This window comes from Aethalodelphis obliquidens, unplaced genomic scaffold, assembly GCF_003676395.1.
Source record: "Aethalodelphis obliquidens isolate GAN/ISIS:26980383/991018 unplaced genomic scaffold, ASM367639v1 scaffold24, whole genome shotgun sequence".
In the NCBI taxonomy this organism is placed as follows: Eukaryota; Metazoa; Chordata; class Mammalia; order Artiodactyla; family Delphinidae; genus Aethalodelphis; species Aethalodelphis obliquidens.
Window position 1 is genome coordinate 11,238,064 of NW_020837968.1, and position 18,508 is coordinate 11,256,571.

Sequence of the window (18,508 nt, forward strand, 5' to 3'; positions counted from 1 at the left end):
ACAATGGTATTTAGTCCCTCTCCCCATCTTTCTAAAATGATCTAAGAGAGAGCTAGATGTTTAGAACCAGGTGTTTAATAACATTTCTAACAATATATCCAAGAGTCCTTCAAACAAACCAGAAGCTCCCCTTGACCTGACTGAATGTTTCTATACATTTCTAGACTACCAGGCAAGTGCTAGTAAATGACCTAATAAGTCCTTTTAAAAGAGAACAGTTTCTACCTTCTCATTGGGGTGGGGGGAAATGAGGACCATAATCTGGTTGATGGGATAGTTAACCACGGCAGGGCATTCCTTAAATGGTTTCTCAGAGGCAATCTAGGGCAGTTGGTTAAGGAATCTTGTATCTTCCAGCCAGAGTCCATGGACTAATCATCCTTAATCACTAAGATGGTTCTTGCATACTATAGGAGTTCTGATGAAAACAAATAGGCCCCCTGGAAATGAACATAGAAATCAAGAGGTACTTTTCTTTCATCTTCCGTCATTCTTCCTTAATCATATCAAAATTACCTATCTTGAAATAGTTGCCCAAAAAACCCCTCAAATGCTATAGAAAAATAACGTGTGATTCTTATTCTAGGCATTAGACCTCTATAGAATTATTCAAGAATAAATATTAAAACAAAACTGTGCTCCCCAAATCATTTCTTTTATTCCAAACAATTTGAGGGGTATGATCAATACATCAATGGTCTTGTTCCTAAAATATAGTGGTGGTTTTGTTTTGTTCTTTTACTCTGATAGTACAGAAGAAGAGTCCCTTTGGAATGTTTCAAGAGCTACCAAAGTGCTAGAGTCATGGTTATTAGCACCAGACATTGGGCAACGTGGTAAGGAGGGGTTGGCACGTTTTTGGGGGGAGTAAGGGCATTTGGAAACTCCATGGTGGGTCCCAATGGCACACAGGCTCTTGTGGATGGTGGTACTTTACAAGAAAGGCTCAGCCGATCCCTCGGCAGCTGCGAAGCTGTCAGCTGTGGCATTCCTTACAAAGCTGGGTGGCTACTCACTGCTGACATGTTCAGTTTTGAACTCTGAACAACAAAAAATGTAGCCTCCCTGGAATGTTGAGCTTGGCAAAAATAGCAGATGCCCCAAATGAAAAAACCCATCATAACTCAGGTGCTTAGGAACCTTCTGGAAACTACTGAAAAAACATGAGTATTTCTCTACTAAGTTTGCAGTTAGCCATTTCAGGTGCTTGCCTTGAAATCCCCCCATTTCCCCCTCCTGCACCTTGACAGCCAGACTAGAGACAGTCCAATAGGTTATTGATCACATGCTCTTCTAAAGGTCACTCTGGGGGGGAAACAGAAATGCTAGACAAACCACACGCCTCTCTAAGGAAGATGCATGTTTTATTTACCTTCCTATTTAACCTCCTACGGGCTTCTAGCAAGACATGGTAATGTCTTGGAAATGTCCATGTGAGGTTTGAAACCATATACTCACGATCATTTTCTCTGGTTTTCTCAAGGCAGGGCTCTACCCACAAGAAAGGACAAAATACACATGGCAATCTTTCTAGACTCCAGTCTAAGCAAAGAAGACTACTCAACAGTTCACTTTGGTATCTCCTAAAGGAAGAAAAGCCGTCTCCTTCTAAGAGCATTGCAACACCAGTTTCCAGGACTAGATCTTGCCACAATGGTGTCTATTTAGGTAGTAATGATCTGAACAAAGCGAAATGTATGGCTATAGTGGTTATTATAAGGGTGCCTGGCAATAAAATACTATGCCTTAGCAAATCAAGAGACATAGGAGGTGAGAAAGGTCAGAGAAAAAAAAACAGATGAGAAATCAATGTCAAAAGAGGTCACTTTATGAGCTTCAAAGGGAGCTACCGTCATTGATTATAATATCACTGAAACAACACAGGCTCAGTGAGATCTGAAATTACATTTCCAGGCTGAATTTATAGAACTCACTACAGCCCCTGGTTGTGACTGTAGCACGTTAATGGAAGCCTACCAAGTAAGTATGATTTAGACGGGCGCAGGCAGAGGTGAATTCAGTTTTTCCTGGGTTTACAGCACTAGGCGCGTGATCAAGAAAGGTTCAGAATTGGTGTCGTCTTCGATTTCAGAGACGCGTCTGCTAATAGTTGGGGGTCAGAATTCTCTTTCAAAAACACAAATTGGATTATGGCTCTTCCTTGCTTCACAAATCACCAATAGCACTGGTTCTTGTGCAGGATGAGGTTTGGAACCCTTAGGCGATATGCAAGCCCTTCTTAGGAAGCCAGCACAGCCTCCTTTTCTGACTTCAGCTGATGTTCCAAGCATACCAGAATTCTTTCAGTTCTCCCAAGCCAACCTACTCTTCCCTACATCCAGGTCTTTATACAACTGTTTTCTGGCTGAAAGGCCCTCTCTACCCTGAAAATTTATTCCTTACTCTTCTCTTTCCCCATTTCCTCACCATGGCAGATCCTGGGCTCACAAAACCCCATGTCTTTTTCTTCCTGGACACATGGTTACACTGCTTTTCCCAGCTTCCCTTGCCGTCATATAGTTCTACGTGAATAAACTCTGCCCAGTGATATGTGGGCAGAAATGATGTATGACATCACTGATCCCTAAAATCTTCCCTTGAGAGACTCTATATTCTCTCTCTTCCAGGGCTTCAGACTCGGAGGCTCTTGAAGATGGTCCTGGGTCCCTGAATAACTATGTGGAGCTGAGCATCCAACTCACGCCAGCCTCCAATCCAAGCTAGACGGTGGTGTAAGTGACAAATACTTTAAGACATCAAGATGTTTAGAGTGTTTGTTTCAGTAGTTAGTTTACTTTAACTAATACATTCAACCAGATACTATTATATTTTATCTTTTGTTATTGTGCTTATAAGTCACCATGTTTATTTTTGGAAGAAGTCTAGGTATAAATAGAAACTCATGTTTCATGAAGAAAAGAAAAGCTGAATGTAGACCAAAACAAAACCAAAATTATGCAAGACTTTTTTTTTTTTTTACACTTCTGGGCTGACTAGCTAAGTTTCCTAGAACATGGTGCCACTGAAAATGCATTCATGGGTTCCACCCTATTGGGGTAAGTTAGCTTGTAGAGAAGAAAACCCTTCTGGGTATGCTGGCCACATCCCTTTTCCTGGGCTGTTGTTTCTTAGATACATGCCACTAATCATATGGGGCACTGTTTTAACTAAGCTGGGGAGAGAATTCCAGAAAAATGTTGGCAGCAATGGCAACATAGTTTTTCAATCCTTTGAATGCTATAAAAATAGAACTAGGGGCTTCCCTGGTGGCACAGTGGTTGAGAGTCCACCTGCCGATGCAGGGGACACAGGTTCGTGGCCCGGTCCGGGAAGATCCCACATGCCGTGGAGCGACTGGGCCCGTGAGACATGGCCACTGAGCCTGCGCGTCCGGAGCCTGTGCTCTGCAACGGGAGAGGCCACAACAGTGAGAGGCCCGTGTACCGCAAAAAAAAAAAAAAAAAAAATAGAACTAGACAACAAAACCTAAAACTCATGGACAACATTTAAAACAAAACTAGGGGACATAATTTCCTCATGAATCCCAAGCAAGTTGATGGGGTAAACCACCAAGAAGTCACAAATCCTACATGGAATCAGCATGTGGATGAGAGGAAGAAGGAAGTAATGGGCGTGGCATCTCATGGGCCTGAAAGAGAAGAATTCTACAAATAGCCAACAGTACTCACTGGAAAGTTCAATGGGCCAATTTGGAACAATAGCTATAACTGGGAGGGGTTTTATACTTTTCAACACCCAAGTACAAGGACCCCATTGTACCTAGGACTGAAAGTAATAGAGCAATGTAGTCCCCATGAGTTGTCAAGACACCAGGGCTCCTTTCTAAGTAAGCCCCCACCAATGAGACACTGCTACAAGTGACATTAAACTTGAGCAGTATTGAATAAGAGATCTGCAAGAAAGAGAGGTCTAGATCAAAGTGGGGGAGGGGAGAACAGCAGGGAATCCCAGAAAGCAATCTACCATATTTTTTAACCCCTAACACTACACACACACACACACACACACACACACACAGACACACACACAGAAGAGAAAGCTCTGTGAAGGCAGTGAGACTTCTTGCGCCCTACCTCGTTCTAAAAGGACAGGAAAATTAATGTCACATAAAAATGAACAATGGAAAAGTATCAATGTCAAATCCCATACAAAATTATTATAGTAACATAAAAGAATAAGGAGCAGAAAAAAAAATCCCTAAAGACAACAAAAGCATGCTGGAAAGACATTCTCACAAAACAGATCAAAACTATAACTTATCAGTTCAAAAGAAGCTTAAAGAAAGGATATAAAATACAAAAGAACACCACCATCAGGTTAAAAGAACTCATAAATATGGTGACAGGACTCAGAAAAGAATTGAAATAAAAGGGAAAAAAATATTTCATAAATGCCACCTAAACTAGAAACAAAAATACACAACAGATAATCCCTTAATAAATATAAAACGTAAAAAGGAGGAAAGCTAAAAAAGAAGAAAAAAAGAGATGAAAGGGTTTGAAGAGAGACAAATAGTAAAGATAGGCAAAGAAAACTGAACATAAAAATAATAAGAGATTCTGAAGAACAAACCAAAGCAAGGAAATATAACAAATACTAATAACTATAATTCAAGAAAATTTCCCCAAATACAAAAAAACCTGAAGTTACACTGAAAAATTATATCATGTACCTGCCAACACTGACCCCCCAAAAACAATACCAAGACATGTTCTAATAAAATCCTTTGGGTTTTTAGGCAAAAAGAGTACATGACTTATAATGTAAAGAAAATTAACTTAACATCAGAGTTTTCTAAAGCAATGCTTTAGGCCAGAAGAAAAAAGAGTTGTCTATTTGATATGCTAAACAAAAGAAAAGAATTTTATATCCAGCAAAACTGACTTGCAAGTATAAAAGGTTCAAACAAAGTGGCATGGATATAAGCAGGAACTGAAAAAATATTGTTCCCATGAGTCCTTTCAGAAGAACATACTGGAGAATGACCTTCAGGCAATCAAAACAATTAGGCCATCAACATAGGGATTAGTGGTGGATATTAAAATATGTAGTTAGCTGTAGAATTAAGCCTGGAAGGAGGCTAAGAAGCAGAGGGCAGAGTATCTAATGGCTACATGCTCTGACAATGTAGATATAGCACAACTATTTAAAAATGAGGGAAGGATGGGGGTACTATACGCAAAAATAAGCTTAATGTTTTCAGTAACTACAATGGTCCTAGTATTAGCATTGTTCTCCTGAGACTATTGTGCACATAATATAGGATAAAACAAATGAGTAATTCCATGATACTCTAATTCTATTATTCCCCTGTGTCCTTAAGAATCAACATTCTTGGACTTTCCTGGTGGCGCAGTGGTTAAGAATCCACTTGCCAATGCAGGGGACACAGGTTTGATCCCTGGTCTGGGAAGATCCCACATGCTGCGGAGCAACTAAGCCCGTGCGCCACAACTACTGAGCCTGTGCTCTAGAGAGCCCGCGAGCCACAACTACTGAGCCCACATGGCACAACTACTGAAGCCCACGCACCTAGAGCCCATGCTAAGCAACAAGAGAAGCCACCACAATGAGAAGCCCGCACACTGCAACGAAGAGTAGTCCCTGCTCGCCGCAACTAGAGAAAGCCCACATGCAGCAACGAAGACCCAACGCAGCCACGAAGACCCAACGCAGCCATAAATAAATAAATAAATTTATATTAAAAAAAAGAATCAACATTCTTGGGGATGGAAGGATATATAAATGTAATGCAGAAGAGGTGAAATAAAACTCTATAATCTCAAATTTGGAGTATCAATATGAACTCACAAGTTCATAAAATATGTAGTAAAATAAACTATAAAATATATCTATCATTTTAATGAGATTTTAATAGATAGATTCCCAATCCTGTCCTTTACAAAAAGTTAGGAAACAATGACCAACCCAGCGGCAGTGAGCATCCCTAGCACTCGGACTGTAACATTTCTCACCTAGAGAAACTAGGGCTTCTTGCAGAAATGGGTGAGTCCAGATCTAGGGCAGGAAATGTGCAAGATAAACCTGGAACATCTTGTATGACCAGATAACAAGGAAGTTATCAAAGGCTTTTAAGGCAACGATCAAAGGACTCAAGAACCAACTTGTAGAGGTCCCCACTGGCTAGAGTGGGACAATTTGAGCTTCAGTGATTGTAGCCTTGCCAAACACCACCAATAGTCTAGCCAAAGGGATCAAACCAGAGTCTGATCCAGTCTCTGGATCTAACTGTCAATTTGCAGGACAGGCAGGGGCTGAAGAACTTGTCTGAATGCACTATGAGTGTGTAGTTGTGAAAACTCAGGCTCAGTGAAACTCTATAGGTCAAACGGGCTGCCCAAGTTCCTCAATAGATAAATTGTAAGGAAATGAAAGGGATTAAGAAGGAACTTTACAGATTGAAAAAGACTAAAGTGTATACCAATTTTTTTTTTTAATGGGCAAGACTGAACATAGCATTTGCGGGTGCCCACTGGGTAATAAACATGTTTCTAAAAATATAATGAGGTGACTATTATAATGGATAATGGTTACTTATGGGGGTACAGAGGTCTGTGATTGGGTGAGGCACCTGGAGGGGTTTCTGGAGAGGCAAAATTCTACTTCTTGTCCCAGCTAGTATACAATATATATACGATATACATACCCAGCACATACACACACATATATGTACATATATTTTATACAATATATCTATAATATATAAATATACAGAGCATCAGGACATGCATTTGACTCATGTCGTTTTCTCTATTTGTGTTTCATTTAGAAAAAAATATTTTTCTTAAAAAAGACTATGAGTTTCTCGCTGCCATCCAATCTCCCACTGAGAAGGCGATGCAAAGCACATGGCTGAAGTGGAAAAGAATGCTAGGAAATGATGACTGAGTGAAGGTCAACAAAAGCCTTTGCCGAGTTACATTTAATTTGAAGATACTATAGATCCAATTAAAGGTTTTTATGAGTCCAGTGATTTCCCCTTTCCTCTGAACTTCTTAAACATTTTTTATTTTATTTTATTTTTTTTTTGTGGTACGCGGGCCTCTCACTGCTGTGGCCTCTCCCACTGCGGAGCACAGGCTCCGGACGCGCAGGCTCAGCGGCCATGGCTCACAGGCCCAGCCGCTCCGCGGCATGTGGGATCTTCCCGGACCGGGGCACGAACCCGTGTCCCCTGCATCAACAGGAGGACCCTCAACCACTGCGCCACGAGGGAAGCCCTCCTCTGAACTTCTTAATGTCTCCATCATTTATTTGATTCTCATATTTGTATAATTTAGCTAAGCGAGCTAAAGAAAGATGGTGTCAAATAAATCCTGGCCAGAAAACTGTAGTCTTACCTGGTTGCAGAGGTCTGGACAAGTGCCGTTATTGTGGGTAAAGCCACACTTACCCTGTTCACTGGAATTTAACAGAAACTTGCTTGCTGCGTCATACATATTAAATTAACTTTATCCAGAGATTTTTGCCTTTCTACGCATCTAAATTATTCTGTTTCTCAGGGAATATGCTAGGACTCAGGAGAAAAGAGTCAACTTTGAGTCATAAAATCAAAACCACATTGAACACTAGAGAAAGAGAGAGACAGACACAAGGGAATAAATACCTCTAGGTATGCCTAAACAATCAAAACAAATGTACAGGTATCTTCTTGAGACTGTGGAGAAGATATCCCTTAGAAATTATTATTTTATATCCATTATTCTAATTTAATATCTAACTTCCATAGACAGGCTGTTTTACTTAGCATACCAAATATTTTTAGTGACCATAAGAAATAATCATAAGAGATTTTGTGGATTTGTTCTTTTTTTTCCCCAAAAGGTCTTAAGTTCTTCCATTCCAAATTATCCATCCAGTGGGATTTTCAGGAGTTAATAAGGTGGGAAATGCTCCTTGTTTAAAACAAAGACGAAAACGAAGCTTTTAAAATTGCCAGTGTGTCACAGTTAGGATGAAATGGCCTGCCAGCCCCATATCACAAAAGCACTCCTTCCCAGTCCTTTTAGAAATGGATGGGGTACTGAATCACAAATAAAAACCAAAATCTAACAACAACAAAAAAGGAAGATAACATAAATCGAAGTAGCTAAATGCGTGTTAAGAACCAAATGTGATAGGCATGAGTGTTACAAACCTTGCAGGAGCCCAGGACCGCATTCACACTTCCAATTCAGAGGAGATAAATGGGCTCATCCCACCCTTAACTCTGGAATAAAAAAGACAGTTGCACAGGACTGCAGAAGAGCCAAGCCCAAATTCACAGAGGTTTCATTAAAAACAGGAAAAGGTCAGTCCTCATCTCCCAAAGGAATGTCCAGGGCTTGTCAGAATTATTACTCTAAGATAGTTTCTTTATTAAATTCACTGTGCAGGAATACAAAGAAAGGCTGGGAGAACTAGAAAGACACGGAAAGTCTTACTTTAGCCCCAGAGTAAATTGAATGCAAGATACAAGGAATCAGCATTCTCTTCAATGAATCTACAAATCAGATATATTTTGAAACCTAATCCTTAATGAACTAAGAAATCACGTCATTAAAGAACCCACTAATGATAACTACTTCACCTTTGTTCTTTCCCCAAAATAAGAGTGATATGCCAGGTATGACATTGGTAACAACCTCACTGCTAAACAAGAACATGAAACAACCATTTACTTTTTAACCTCTGCTCGCTTCTAGTTAAAATCAAGGGTTAGTTAATGAATTAGTTTGAGTGAATTTATAGATCGAGGACAGCCCAGCACTGCCTTGTTTAGCAAACATTTTTGAACATGGGCGGTCACGGGGGAAAACCTCAAGCCCAAGTTTAAGGGGCAACTTAAAATGGATTCCCGAGACACCCCCGGAGTGTGAATTAATTCTATTTGTATTAATATTTGGAACATCACTCAGGGTGCCGCAGCTGGTTTTTCATGATGCTCCGGCACTCTCTCCCCAGCATTTTTATCATGAAAATAACCATGTTTTGAAAGCTGGGGCATCCTGTGTGAGAGACTTTTACAAGAGTGAAAAAAAAAATGCGAAGCTAAACATGTCTGCCCTGGTCTCTGCCTAGGAAACATCCTAGCTTTTCAACGGCAAGCCACCTTTTGGTGGCAGAGCACAGGGCACCGTATTTCATTTCAGGGCAGTGAGAAGGTTGAGTCATCTGCTTTCTTTACATTTCAGATCACACCCGTGGCAGAAAGGTCAACAGATCCGGCCGCTCCAAAATAAGCCCATCACTCCATCACTCAGGACACGGACCCAAAAATGCTCCTTGTAAGGAGGTAAAAAATGAAAGCAACACCTAGCAGGGGAAATCTGTCCTCGAGAGCTACCATCAAAGGGGAGCGTCAGAGGTTGAAGTCCTTCTCTTTGGAAAGCTGTTTGCAAACCAGTGCTACTGTTTTTGTGGTAACAGAGCTGAGGCTGGTTTGCAGCAGCAAAAACCAGGTAGAGACAAATCCTTCCTTTTGGTTTATAGTTTCAAATGTTGCTTGACATCCAACACTCTTATGGCTTAGAAATGAAAACGTCATCTGGTTTGGGTTGTACTTCTTTCCCTTCTGGGCTTCTGACGGCTACGTCAATGAAACTAACATGGTTACAGAGAGAAGGAAAGAAGGGTGGTGAGAATCAGGACAGGCTCCCGCTGCTTAATCAGCCCTGGACCAGCCAGACACCTGTGCAACCCCCTCTTCCCTTCCTCAGCCGAGATCTAACAGCGGCATCCATTCTGGAGGAGTATCTGATGTGGGGCTCTGGGGTCTCACATGTTGTTACCCTTCCTCTCTTCCTCCTTCTCTAATGGGTTCTAGAAAAAGCCTAGGAGAGTGCCGTTTCCGCAGACAGGGAAAAGAGGGTTGATATGCTTTACATAGTTATTTTTATATTTAATCCAAGAGCAAGAAAGGACTAAGCAACCCAGCTGACTCTCAAAAGCATTTCAGGAAGTTGGCAACGGAACAGCCATCTCCTGCTCTCTCCTCCTGTGAAGTAACGGTATCTGGCGTACAGATATGTTCGTCAAAGATATCAATAGCACAGATAATTAAGTTAGCGCAGCAAACCAGCTCCATGCTTTGAAGTGTTGGTACAGTTGATGCGTTAACCTTTCCCTCACCTGAGAGGCTAAGCCTACAATCTCCTCACACATGTTAACAATCTTGTGACCTTTGGTCCACCCTCATTATCACATCATTTAGGTTACCCAACCACCATAGGGCCAACCATAAAAAGGGCTGCTTATAAACTGGGGGAGTGAGTTACTACGTTCAAAGACAGGCTCCTTCAAAGTGAGAAGAACCTTCAACTAGAAGAGTTAAAATTCTCTAGATTTCTCTCTACTGCTGCGGCAGGGAAAGGATATCACAGAGGGGGAAAGGATGTTGGCAAACCCCGCGCTCCCCAAACTCTGAAGTGTATCGGAATCCCATGAGGTGTTTCTAAAAATACATGTTACTGGAGCCCACCCTCTAGAGATTCCTATTTAAAACATGGGGCTAGAGGCATGGAATCTGCATTTTAGTGAGTACAGAGGTTGAGTCTAACTTTGTAGACCTCAGATATTTTAGAAAGCTAAGTAGTGAATGAGTCCAGTTTCTTAAGACTCCAGAAGTATGTACAGCAATACGTACATTATAACCCCAGTAACAGGAGCATTCCAGGCCTTCCCTCCACAGAAAACAAGAGTGGCCAGGAGCTTGAAAAAAGACTGATGGTAACATGCGGATAGTATTAGAAGTTCTCCAAAGCATGAGCATTCCTTATACATTTTATTGGAACTTGAACAAAATAAACTATGAGTTGCACATAAGAATCAGTCTTTAGGGCTTCCCTGGTGGTGCAGTGGTTGAGAGTCCGCCTGCCGATGCAGGGGACACGGATTCGTGCCCCGGTCCGGGAAGATCCCACATGCCGCGGAGCGGCTGGGCCCGTGAGCCATGGCCGCTGAGCCTGCGCGTCCGGAGCCTGTGCTCCGCAACGGGAGAGGCCACAACAGTGAGAGGCCCGCGTACAGCAAAAAAAAAAAAAAAAGAATCAGTCTTTAAGCACAGAGAAGCCCACTATGAACAAATGAATGGTGACTATCCTTTGAAACAGAAAGGGATAAAGACCATGAGAACTGGGCCTCTTTTCTATCCGACTTTCTACCCCACCCCGATTATGCCGGTCTCTCTGCAGACTCTCCAAACTCGAATATATCCCTACTGCATTCTATTTTGGGTTTTCAATGAGGAAGAAATCAAGTACTAGAATGCCACTTTTCCCCAACTCTAGTACCAGGCTTGGGGACTCTCTGCTTAACAGGAAGGCCTTTTACAGTAACAAAAAGACAGGGGTGTTTCAACTGCTACTAGAAAGATAAATAGCCTAGGATATCCATTAGGGCCCCATAAATACTGCTGCTCAGAATTCTGATATATTTCTAGTTATTTGCGATGTGTTCCTTTCCGGTTTTCTATGGCAACTGAGGTTTAATACAATAGGCCAGTTTGGCAAAGGTAAGATGCGTAGCTATGACGAACTTGTTCCCTGGACTCAGAACCCTCAGAAGGTATGAAAGCAGCAAATCTAGCTAACTTCCCAATTCCCCCAGAAATCCCCACTGGGAATATGACTTTTGAGGTGGCATTTCTAGGGAAGATTCCATGGTTAAATGTGTTCTTGGAGAATCTACCATGAGGCTTGCCTAGAGAAATTGTACATAGTTTTCTTTGAAACATGAGGTTTTAAGTGGATCAAACCCACCCCGATGATGAAATTTTAAAGGGAGAGCTCATATCCCCACTACAAACTCTGGAGATAAGACAGAGAAAGCCAGAGAAGCTCATACGGCCACAAGTATGAGTGACCACTTCATAATTTACAAGGCTGAGCTGCAAGGGATACTCACTTCCTGTCAGTTACACACAACCGGAAGACCAGTGCAGCTGAGAATGGTTACTGGAGAGGAAAAGACAGACAGGCATGGAACCGAGTACAGAACTGGCAAGCAGAGAGTTATAGAACATTTTTCGTTCTCTCCCTCTAGAAGCAAATATAAACCTGCTTTACGATGACCATCCTAGCTTCTGAGAGAAGCGCTTTGGCAATAACGGCCCCATAGAATAAAAGCTTGAGCAACCAGGGGCATTTAGAACAATAAAGCCTTCCTCTTCCCAAACGTATTGTCAGTGCCGCCACTGCTCTGCTCCTTACAATTCCTTCCAGGAGCTCACCTTATTCCTACAGACTAGAGCACGGATGTGTCTGAGTACTGAAGGGCACAGTCATGATACCTCCTTGGTAGAGCTGCATTTTGGATGAGCTGAATCAGTAAATGGGAAGATGCTCTGGACAGTACCTGGTACACAGCAAGCTCTGTACGAGTCATAGCCATTGATGTTGTCACGACGGTGGCTGTTATACGTAGTTCAATAGCCACAATGCATATATTACATTCCAAATATTTTTAAAGCAAGCATAGGACTTGTTTGGATTTTTCATCTTTATTCTATGTCCCATGGGGAAAATTCGAATCGTGAAATCGTCCATTTAAAAAAAGATCTGAAATTTTGAAGCGACCCACTTTCTCCCCTACCTTTCAAATTTTGGAAGAGCAAGTCTTCTCAATCTCAATAGTGTTGACGTTTGAGGTTGGATAATTCCTTGTTGTGTAGGGAGCTTCCCTGTGCACTGAATAATGTTTAGCAGCATCCCTGGTGTCTACTCACTCCGTGCCCATAGCACCCTCTTCCCAGTTGTAATAATCAAAAATGTCTTCAAACATTGTCCTTTGGGGGCAAAACTGCCCCTAGCTGAGAACTGCTGGTCTAGAGCCATTTAGAAACAGACAAGTAAACTACAGACGCAAGTTCTCTAAAATATGCCTCAAACGTAAGATGGTGTGCCCCTGCCGGGGATTTCACTCATGCCACAAATAGCATTTTACTAGCAGTGAAGTGAAACCCAAAGCCTGACGGGGACAGTGAGATACTTAGCACTAACAAACTATGGTGAGCAAAACAGTACAAACTTCTTCACATATGCAAACTCAACATTTAATTTTCTGCAAGATTACCCACAATAATTACAAAATTTCTATAACACAGCCTTAAAAGCTTGAAACTCTGAGATCCATAAGGATTGATCTTTTATCTTTTACCTTTGCCATGTACTGTGTCTGTGTAACATAGCAAATGAATGGAAGCAATATTTTCTTCTAATTTCTAGGAGTATGAAAGTGAAGCTTTACCAAAATTAACTTGATTATTAAATAATCCAATGGAGAGAAATAGAGAGCAAACCTCTAGCGTACAAACAACATTTTGATTTTAAGCATGCATCCTTCAGCTGAAAATATCTGTTGTCCATATGGTGATAGGAGTTTGACCTTCTAAAAGTAATGCTGAAAGATTAGCTGGTAGCTGCTTCTGGTTAAAAATGATTTGAAGGCAAAAAGTCGGCATCTATAGGACACCAGTGTCTTTACTCTGCCGGTAACGTACAGTACTTTTGAAGCATTAGCAATGGCTTGAATGGACTTCCTACCAGGAATCTACGGTCAAATGCTGAGTAATGCCGGATCAACTTGAAGATTTCAGAGCCATTAAAAAATACATAACTTCCCTGTCATAGTCTTAGAATTAAGCCAAACCAAGAAATTCACCCTATTATCCAGAACTGGGTTAGGATCTTATTTACCTGATGTCAGTAAAATAGAGCTCGTATGAGAGAGGACTCACTTTTCTTTTCACCTTCTAATATACACATGACTTACAAGGTTTCATTCCAAAGGGGAAAAAAAAAATGTCACCCATATTTTAACAGAGTATCAGGCCAACGCAGTTTTATCCTCTGGTTATTAATTGCTCTGATGAAGGAAGGTCGCACCGTCCACCCACATCCTGGATCTCATTTAGTTGTCCCTTCACATTGAAGACGATATTACTGACAGGGATTATGGTCCTATGACATGGTAAAGTGGGTGGGACAACTAAGTCTGCATGTACAAGGTCATTTCTCTTTTGCTTAGAGATGCCTCAATTCCATCTTCTGAGAAGCAGGGAGTGTATTTCCACTCAACTACCTGACCTAAGATAGGACAGTCTGGGGACTGGGGTGGGGTGGGGGAGAAGTCACCTGCATCCTTTATGAGCCACCCAGGGTGACTTCCCTTTTCCTGCCCCCTGGCCTTCATCTTCTTTTGAGGACAAAATCAGAATCTTTGCACCATCCTGAAGCCATATGTACCACACCCACCAAAATAAAAAAAAAAAGACATCACGAGTTGTTTCTTCTAATATTTTCAGGACTGATTTTTCCTCTTCCTAATGTCCTTCCCACTAATGTCGTCAGTCCTACCCCACACCAACCCTCTTCCAAGACTGGATTCTCTAAGAGGTAGGAGCGATCCAGATCTAGATGTCAGAAGACTCAATTTTGAGTCTTCTGCTCTCTTTTTAACAAGCTGTGTTAATCTCAAGAAACCACTTAATCTTGCTAGGTTAACTCAGCTATAAAAGGGAAATGATAATTTGTGACATCATAAACTTTCACTACACAAATATCATGTATTATTAGAAGAAATACTTAAATCTAGAGGGAGTCATTCTGTATGTTATTTCAGTGGACACGGTAAGAAAACAATTGTTTATCAACAAGCACGGTTATTCTCAAGCAGCTTTTCTCAAAGCTGGTCGTATGGTTCCATGACCTTCTAAGGCAAAAGGTCAAAAGCCACCCCTTTTACCGCTTATAATCCTTCCTCTCCACCTCCATCATTTAAACACCGAAAAAGGGTAATCGGGCAGTTACGATTTTTTCCCCCAAGAAGGACCCTGGGGTTTTTGCCCAACTAACTTTGGTCTAACTTTAGAGATTCCGCTCAAACTGATTTAGAAGGTGGTCTGACCTTGACCTTAACCTTGGAAATTACAAAGATTTCCCTTTTCCCTCTTTTCACTCTGTCTTGGACTGCCTCTCATTTCTCACACAACAGTCTGGTACCTCCCTTTTATCCTGGTCCCCTGTACTTATCAAAACCCAAATCTTCAAAACAAACATGCAGAGCAGGAAGTACCTCTTGGAAGGGAACCCCATCCGCTTTACAAACAGAGTGCCAGTCGGACATATCATGGGAGCAGCAGGCAACTCTCTGGGGAAGACACCATAGCATCGGGTGGACCCCAGGAGGCTAAAGTGCAAGAAGGCACAGGATTCTCTCCAGTGCCCAGCCTGGATTCTAGGGAAGAAAAGAACGTTGTAAACTATAGCCCGTACATCATTCCTTAAAGACCAGTTGATGGTATTCCAGATTTGAAGGCAAGAGCAAAACCTGCATGAAAGGATCAACGTCTCTTTCCGTTTCCAAGAAAGGCCCTCATTATGTACACAGGTGTGACTTTTCCATCCATGTGTCCCCAAGTTCTTAGAAGTTGATTAAGCGATAACCATACCAATTAGAAGAGATCATCACAGGGAAGAGAAAAGTCTTTTTCTGGAGGGTCAAAAACCAGAGAATGACTTTCATATCTGTTATCAACTACTATGGTCTTAGGGAAATAATTTAACCTCTGCATAACTCATTTTCTTCATCTGTAAAATTGGGAATAAAAGGTGACTGACATAGCTCACAAGTTTTTTTTTTTTTGAAAATCCGTTCAATAAGAGAAGTAAAAACGAATTTTAAATAAAAAGCATTAAATATCTAATAACACTTTTAAACACCTAGTCTTCTGAATATAGATTAATCTAACTTATGTCTATAGTTGCAGAACCACAAGAGGACTTTAGAAAATCTCCACGTTAATGTCTATAAAAGCTAAAAGACAGTTCTAATATTATTTGTCTCCGTGTCAGTGTACCTATACTTCTCTCTCTTTATGAGTCTATATCATTGTATGAATCTTTATGCCTCAAAAGGCAGCAAAATGTAGCAGAAAAATGTACTGGATTTAAAGGCAAAATACCATAGTGTAAATCCCCAATCCATTATTTCTGGTTGTGCTGTTTTGGACAAAAGAAGGTCTAAAATGAGGAAGGTGATTCCAGACCATCTACCTCCATGACTGCTTGAATGTTAAATGACAGGTATGTACTTATGCCACTGCGTGTCTGTCTCTCTCTCTCTTTCACTCTCCTCTTTCTCCTTTTCTTTCTCCTCCTCATTATTCATTATCCTTTTCCACCCCTGTCTCTTATCTCTTCCTGTCCTTAAAAATCAAATTAAAGTATATTTCCAGATTTTTCTGATTATCGAGTAAATAAATTAAATTGCTTTTTACTGTGATCATCTTCCCTGTTTCTAGTTTGAGTCTTCTGAATGTCCTAGAAGAAAGCCATTTCATGATTCTTGGGTCTCTGTCATTCCAGAAAATACACTTTTCCCACCACCTCTGCAAACTGTCTCCAACTTAGTGAGCAGTGTAGGGGAGATACGTAAAGAAGATTTTAAACTGGAGGCTTTTCTCTGTCACTCACTAGCTGGGCAAGTTCTATCACCTCTTATAGGCTCTATTTTCTCATTTGTAAGATGGAGGTAACTATTTCGTAAGAATAATGGGAGAATTAAATCAATTAAGATACCATTTAAAACACATGACAGAATGCCTTTTTCAACGGTTAAGTACACGATAAAGGCAGCTTGTACTGTGTGAAAACTAAAACACAGTTTTATGTATTAATGATACCATGGTTAACATTAAAAATGACAATTTTCAGAGGGAAAAATTCTCAAGGTAGGACGCTGCCCCATCAGATAGCTTGGAGACAAAAACGTCTAAAAATTGCTAACACTAGGGGTTCCCTGGTGATGTAGTGGTTAAGAATCTGCCTGCCAACGCAGGGGACACGGGTTCCATCCCTGGTCCTGGAAGATCCCACATGCCGTGGAGCGACTAAGCCCGTGCGCCACAACTACTGAGCCTGCGCTCTAGAGAGCCCGCGAGCAACAACTACCGAGCCAGCATGCCACAACTACTGAAGCCCGTGCGCCTAGAGCTCGTGCTCCACAACAAGAGAAGCCACCGCAATGAGAAGCCCGTGCACCGCAACGAAGGGTAGCCCCCGCTCGCCACAACTAGAGAAAGCCCGCACACAGCAATGAAGACCCAACACAGCCAAAAATAAATATTAAAAAAAATAATTGCTAACACTTACTGTGTGCCAGACATTTTTCTTAGTACTTTTCATGTGTTAACTCGTTTAATCCTCACAACAACAGTATGAAGTGGGTACCACTATGACTCCAATTAAAGATGAGGGAATAGAGATTAAGAGTGGTTCAGTTACTTCCGTAGGTCATCACAGCTCGTTGAGTGATTGAACCAGAATTCAAACCCATGTATTCAATAGTTCCAGGTCTGGGATGTAAAGCACCTTTCAAAATCATGTTTCTCCAGGAAAGACGGCATCTTCTAGGCCAACTGGTATTTTGCCAGTAATTTGTTACCAGTAACAAAGTACTAACATCTGCCGATGATTTTCTTTCTAATTTAAATGAGTGTAGATGCACTTCTAATGGCACCAACTCTTACTCACCCACATTTTGACTTCCTCTCTAGTGTGGGAAAGAAAGCCGTGCAATCCAGACTAAAGCTGTGGGGACTCGTGTATAGTCCTGGGCTCATCTGTGGTATGTACACCTCACCGATCAGCATCTGTCATCACCACCACCACCATGATCATCACCACCATCGTGTTATTATTTATTGATCATCTATGCCAGGCACGCAGTAATTCTTCACGTACATTTCTCTGTGTGTGTTAAAGCAGAAGAAAAAGGTTGAAAACCATTGAGCTACTCTATTCCAGATGCCTTCTTAAAAGCCTTTCCTCGTAATTCTACCCTACATGAAGACTCCACCACCAACCTTGAAAAAACAAAGAATGACGATAACATTTACTGATATCTATCTTGTGTCAAGCATAAGCTTAGGTACTTTCCTCATGTAATCTTATTTAATCCACATAACAAACCTAAACTATAAGCATTATTTTTATTGCTTAGTTATCACCACTGATTAATTATTTTGATCTCAATTTTACAGTGAGGAAAACCACAGCTCAGATGGCTTGGTATCTTTCCCAAGGCTCACAGAGCTTCTAAATTATGGCTTCAGGGTTAGAACGAGACCTATATGACTCTTTTGAGCAATCTCTTTAAGATAGTCTTACTATTCCCTAAACCGGATTTTTTTCCCCCAATGTGATATAAACTGTCTCTTTTGTAGTCTATTCACTGAAAGCCAGGAGCCCCCAAAAGAGTGCCATCCTGGGAGTCAGACACCCCAAGTTCTAGCCCTGGTTGTACAACTCATAAGTTGTGTGACTTTGGACAAGTCATTCATCCACCTAATTTTTTTTTTTTTTGGTCACACCACATGCAACATGTGGGGTCTTAGTTCCCCAACCAGGGATCGAACCCGCACCCTCAGCAGTTGGAAGCGTGGAGCCCTAACCACTGGACAGCCAGGGAAGTCCCCATTCATCCATTT

The 18,508-nt window shown here is 41.3% G+C and overlaps 1 protein-coding gene across 5 annotated transcripts in view; it reads right to left on the reverse strand.

Annotated features, from left to right (window-relative positions):
- The window catches only part of ESRRG (estrogen related receptor gamma), a 645,592-nt gene that overhangs the window by 564,866 nt on the left and 62,218 nt on the right, over window positions 1-18,508 (reverse strand). The window contains exon 2 of one of the 5 annotated variants that reach the window (XM_027122192.1): window positions 15,094-15,255. The exons of the other annotated variants lie outside the window; for them this stretch is intronic. The gene's annotated coding sequence lies outside the window, so the exon portion shown is untranslated. The remainder of the gene's footprint in view (window positions 1-15,093; window positions 15,256-18,508) is intronic. 5 annotated transcript variants of the gene reach the window in all.